At 48.2% G+C, this 6,400-nt stretch overlaps 1 long non-coding RNA gene across 4 annotated transcripts in view; it reads right to left on the minus strand.

The window, feature by feature from the left end:
* LOC127927378 (uncharacterized) overlaps positions 1-588 on the minus strand; it is a 1,588-nt gene extending 1,000 nt beyond the window's left edge. For 2 of the 4 annotated variants that reach the window (XR_008127253.1, XR_008127251.1), the window contains exon 1: positions 304-358. This is a non-coding gene — a long non-coding RNA (uncharacterized LOC127927378). Of the gene's footprint in view, positions 1-303; positions 359-390 lie in introns of those variants that run through there. The other 2 variants (XR_008127254.1, XR_008127252.1) reach the window with 1 other exon arrangement.
* Positions 589-6,400: the final 5,812 nt, after the last annotated feature.

Consider the following 6,400-nt stretch of genomic DNA (forward strand, 5'->3'; position numbering starts at 1 on the left):
CTACACCGCCCTATATCAAGGCTAGCGCTCTACACCGCCCTGTATCAAGGCTAGCGCTCTACACCGCCCTGTATCAAGGCTAGCGCTCTACACCGCCCTATATCCAGGCTAGCGCTCTACACCGCCCTATATCTAGGCAAGCGCTCTACCTCGCCCTATATCTAGCGTAGCGCTCTACCTCGCCCTATATCTAGGCTAGCGCTCTACCTCGCCCTATATTTATTTATCAGCAAGCAACAAAAACGTGTATTGTCTGAAAGAAAGTCCACACAAGTGCCTTTAGCCTATAGGCTAGCGCTCTACCTCGCCCTATATCTAGGCTAGCGCTCTACCTCGCCCTATATCTAGGCTAGCGCTCTACCTCACCCTATATCTAGGCTAGCGCTCTACCTCACCCTATCTCTAGACTAGCGCTCTACTCCGTCCTACATCTAGGCTAGTGCTCTACTAGTGATCTACTCTGCCCTACATCTAGTGGACAACCTTTGGAAAGAGGACATGTGGTCGTCGTCTCCTCTGGTCGTCGTCCCCTCTGGTCGTCGTCTCCTCTGGTCGTCGTCCCCTCTGGTCGTCGTCTCCTCTGGTCGTCGTCCCCTCTGGTCGTCGTCTCCTCTGGTGTCGTCTCCTCTGGTCCCCCTCTGGTCGTCGTCCCCTCTGGTCGTCGTCCCCTCTGGTCGTCGTCCCCTCTGGTCGTCGTCCCCTCTGGTCGTCGTCCCCTCTGGTCGTCGTCCCCTCTGGTCGTCGTCCCCTCTGGTCGTCGTCCCTCTGGTCGTCGTCCCCTCTGGTCGTCGTCCCCTCTGGTCGTCGTCCCCTCTGGTCGTCGTCCCCTCTGGTCGTCGTCCCTCTGGTCGTCGTCTCCTCTGGTGACGTCCCCTCTGGTCGTCGTCCCCTCTGGTCGTCGTCTCCTCTGGGTCGTCTCCTCTGGTCGTCGTCCCTCTGGTCGTCGTCCCCTCTGGTCGTCGTCCCCTCTGGTCGTCGTCCCCTCTGGTCTCGTCTCCTCTGGTCGTCGTCTCCTCTGGTCGTCGTCTCCTCTGGTCGTCGTCTCCTCTGGTCGTCGTCTCCTCTGGGTCGTCCCCTCTGGTCGTCGTCCCTCTGGTCGTCGTCTCCTCTGGTCGTCGTCTCCTCTGGTCGTCGTCTCCTCTGGTCGCCGTCGTCCCCTCTGGTCGTCGTCCCCTCTGGTCGTCGTCCCCTCTGGTCGTCCCCTCTGGTCGTCGTCTCCTCTGGTCGTCGTCTCCTCTGGTCGTCGTCTCCTCTGGTCGTCGTCTCCTCTGGTCGTCGCCCCTCTGGTCGTCCCTCTGGTCGTCCCCTCTGGTCGTCCCCTCTGGTCGTCCCCTCTGGTCGTCGTCCCCTCTGGTCGTCGTCCCCTCTGGTCGTCGTCCCCTCTGGTCTCCCCTCTGGTCGTCGTCTCCTCTGGTCGTCGTCCCCTCTGGTGGTCTCCTCTGGTCGTCGTCCCCTCTGGTCGTCGTCTCCTCTGGTCGTCGTCCCCTCTGGTCGTCGTCCCCTCTGGTCGTCGTCTCCTCTGGTCGTCGTCTCCTCTGGTCGTCGTCTCCTCTGGTCGTCGTCCCCTCTGGTCGTCGTCCCCTCTGGTCGTCGTCTCCTCTGGTCGTTGATTTCTGAACAAACACCCTGCACCCCTCTCGTCGTCTCCTCTGGTCGTCGTCCCCTCTGGCGCGTCACTCTGGTCACGTCCCCTCTGGTCACACTCCTGTTCTCCCGTCACGTTGATTTGACTGAACAAACACCCTGCACAACTCTAATCCCATACACAAAACCACGCACACACACACACACACACACACACACACACACACACACACACACACACACACACACACACACACACACACACACACAAGCCCCATGCTCACAAGACGCCACGCTCCACAGATCAGCGCTCAGAGAATGTTTAAACTCACGTCACGATTAACTCTGTAACATAGTGTCCTTTTCCAATGTCTCAAATGAGAGGTGTTACCAAAAGCATGAAGCTAATTGAAGATATGTCATTTTTATTTATAGAATTTTACCTTAATTGAACTAGGCAAGTCAGTTTTAAGAACTACCTGCCGCCCCTACACTCTAACCACTAGGCTACCTGCCACCTCCCCACTCTAACCACTAGGCTCTACCTGCCACCTCTACACTCTAACCACTAGGCTCTACCTGCCACCTCTACACTCTAACCACTAGGCTACCTGCCACCTCTACACTCTAACCACTAGGCTACCTGCCACCTCTACACTCTAACCACTAGGCTACCTGCCTCCTCTACACTCTAACCACTAGGCTCTACCTGCCACCTCTACACTCTAACCACTAGGCTACCTGCCTCCTCTACACTCTAACCACTAGGCTACCTGCCACCTCTACACTCTAACCACTAGGCTACCTGCCACCTCTACACTCTAACCACTAGGCTACCTGCCTCCTCTACACTCTAACCACTAGACTACCTGCCACCTCTACATCTAACCACTAGGCTACCTGCCACCTCTACACTCTAACCACTAGGCTACCTGCCACCCCTACATTCTAACCACTAGGCTACCCTCCACCAAGTCAAGGTAGTCTGTTCTGTTGGCTGAACTCTTTGTCCTCTCTAATGTTCAGACTAATTAGCAGCTTACACACCATCGCACCATCACAACATTACACCATCACACCATTACACCATTACCTGATCCGATTGGCTACGGTTTCAGCGAGATTACCCTCGGCGCAGGCCTGGTGTTCGTGGTTGGGGGGTGTCAGCTCACCCTTCTCTAAGGCCTGGTCCTCCCCGTGGTCCTGGAGCTCGATTGAGAGCCTCTTCCCAGAGGAGTGACTGTGTGTGGGCTGCAGAGGGCACCATGTCACCCCCCCCCGGTGCTCCTCGGTCCACAGGCCTCTGACCATCCACACTCTTTGTTCATCGTTACTCTAGAGAGAGAGAGAGAGAGACACACAAACGCTAGCACATCAAATCTACATTTTAATTGGAGCAATTCTGTTGTTTTGATTCACTAAATCCTGAGTTGTATTTTGGACCATATCAGGCTACAGTAATGTCCATTTATACGTCATGACAACGTAGATCCTATTACACACTAGAATTGTCCAGATTTACAACATTCCACACACACACACACACACACACACACACACACACACACACACACACACACACACACACCAATGTTTGTTACATGGCGTTCTAAACCAAGCCAGTTAATCACATGACCACTCCCTACGCCACTGTCACATGAATGGGATGATGACTCGTAGGCTGAGATTTAAGGGACTTTGAACCGCACTGCAGTGTAACAGGGAACCAGAGGAATGAATGGCTCGGTGTTTTCTAAAGATTTTGTGATTTTAATTATTACAATTACAATTTCTAATTAATCATTGGATTTGTCACATGACCTTACAAGCCCTTTAACCAACAATGCAGTTGGAAAATAGAATTAAGAAAATATTTACTAAATAAACTAAAGTAAAAAAAATATAAAGATGAACACAATAAAATAACAATAATGAGGTTATATACAGGGGGTACAGGTTAGTAATGAGGCTATATACAGGGGGTACCAGTAACAAGTCAATGTGCAGGGTACAAGTTAGTAATGAGGTTATATACAGGGGGTACCAGTAACAAGTCAATGTGCAGGGTACAGGTTAGTAATGTTATATACAGGGGGTACAGGTTAGTAATGAGGCTATATACAGGGGGGTACAGGTTAGTAATGAGGTTACATACAGGGGGTACAGGTTATATACAGGGGGTACCAGTAACAAGTCAATGTGCAGGGTACAAGTTAGTAATGAGGCTATATACAGGGGGTACAGGTTAGTAATGAGGTTATATACAGGGGTACAGGTTAGTAATGAGGTTATATACAGGGGTACAGGTTAGTAATGAGGCTATATACAGGGGTACCAGGTCAATGTGCAGGGCAAGTTAGTAATGAGGTTATACAGGGGGTACCAGTAACAAGTCAATGCTATATACAGGGGGTACAAGTTAGTAATGAGGCTATATACAGGGGTACAGGTTAGTAATGAGGTTATATACAGGGGTACAGGTTAGTAATGAGGTTATATACAGGGGTACAGGTTAGTAATGAGGTTATATACAGGGGTACAGGTTATATGACAGGGGGTACCAGTAACAAGTCAATGTACAGGGTACTGGTTAGTAATGAGGCTATATACAGGGGGTACAGGTTAGTAATGAGGTTATATACAGGGGTACAGGTTACTAATGAGGTTATATACAGGGGTACAGGTTATATACAGGGAGGTACCAGTAACAGGGGTACAGGTTATATACAGGGGTACCAGTAACAAGTCAATGTGCGGGGGTACAGGTTAGTAATGAGGTTATATACAGGGGGTACAGGTTAGTAATGAGGTTATATACAGGGGTACCAGGTTAGTAAATGAGTCAATATACAGGGGGTACAGGTTAGTAATGAGGCTATATACAGGGGGTACAGGTTAGTAATGAGGCTATATACAGGGGTTACAGGTTAGTAATGAGACTATATACAGGGGTACAGGTTAGTAATGAGGCTATATACAGGGGTACAGGTTAGTAATGAGGCTATATACAGGGGTACAGGTTAGTAATGAGGTACCAGTAATACATGTGGGGGTACAGGTTAGTAATGAGGTTATATACAGGGGGGGTAACAGTTTATATACAGGGGGTACCAGTAAATGAGTCTATATACAGGGGGTACAGGTTAAGTAATGAGGCTATATAAAGGGGGTACAGGTTAGTAATGAGGCTATATACAGGGGTACCAGTAACAAGTCAATGTGCAGGGTACAAGTTAGTAATGAGGTTATATACAGGTCGTAGGTTAGTAATGTTATATACAGGGGTACAGGTTAGTAATGAGGCTATATACAGGGGTACAGGTTAGTAATGAGGCTATATACAGGGGGTACAGGTTAGTAATGAGGCTATATACAGGGGTACCAGTAACAAGTCATATGCGGGGGTACAAGTTAGTAATGAGGTTATATATACAGGTTAGTAATGAGGCTATATACAGGGGGTACAGGTTAGTAATGAGGTTATATACAGGGGGTACAGGTTAGTAATGAGGCTATATACAGGGGGTACAGGTTAGTAATGAGGCTATATACAGGGGGTACAGGTTAGTAATGAGGCTATATACAGGGGTACAGGTTAGTAATGAGGTTATATACAGGGGTACAGGTTATATACAGGGGGTACCAGTAACAAGTCAATGTGCGGGGTACAGGTTAATAATGAGGTTATATACAGGGGGTACAGGTTAGTAATGAGGTTATATACAGGGGGTACCAGTAACAAGTCAATGTGCAGGGTACAAGTTAGTAATGAGGCTATATACAGGGGGTACAGGTTAGTAATGAGGCTATATACAGGGGGTACAGGTTAGTAATGAGGCTATATACAGGGGGTACAGGTTAGTAATGAGGCTATATACAGGGGGTACAGGTTAGTAATGAGGCTATATACAGGGGGTACAGGTTAGTAATGAGGTTATATACAGGGGTACCAGTAAATGAGGCTATATACAGGGGGTACAGGTTAGTAATGAGGCTATATACAGGTTAGTAATGAGGCTATATACAGGGGTACAGGTTAGTAATGAGGTTATATACAGGGGTACAGGTTAGTAATGAGTCAATATACAGGGGTACAGGTTAGTAATGAGGCTATATACAGGGGTACAGGTTAGTGATGAGTCTATATGCGCAGGGGTACAGGTTAGTAATGAGGCTATATACAGGGGTACAGGTTATATGAGGTTATATACAGGGGTACAGGTTAGTAATGAGGTTATATACAGGGGTACAGGTTAGTAATGAGGCTATATACAGGGGGTACAGGTTAGTAATGAGGCTATATACTGGGGGTACAGGTTAGTCAATGAGGCTATATACAGGGGTACAGGTTAGTAATGAGGCTATATACAGGGGTACAGGTTAGTGATGAGTCTATATAAAGGGGTACAGGTTAGTAATGAGGCTATATACAGGGGTACAGGTTAGTAATGAGGCTATATACAGGGGTACAGGTTATAGAGTCATATGTGGGGTACAGGTTAGTAATGAGGCTATATACAGGGGTACAGGTTAGTGATGAGGCTATATAAAGGGGTACAGGTTAGTAATGAGGCTATATACAGGGGGTTACAGGTTAGTAATGAGGCTATATACAGGGGTACAGGTTAGTGATGAGGCTATATAAGGGGGTACGAGTAACAAGTCAGTGTGTCGGGGTACAGGTTAGCTGTACAGGTAGGTAGGGGTGAAGTGAATATGCATACACATATATATATATATATACAGCAAGTAGCAGCAGAGTAAAAACAAAGTGGGAGGTTAATGTAAATAGGCCATTTGTAAAAGTAGTCTGGGA

The sequence above is a fragment of the Oncorhynchus keta genome, unplaced genomic scaffold (assembly GCF_023373465.1).
Source record: "Oncorhynchus keta strain PuntledgeMale-10-30-2019 unplaced genomic scaffold, Oket_V2 Un_scaffold_1378_pilon_pilon, whole genome shotgun sequence".
Lineage (NCBI taxonomy): Eukaryota > Metazoa > Chordata > Actinopteri > Salmoniformes > Salmonidae > Oncorhynchus > Oncorhynchus keta.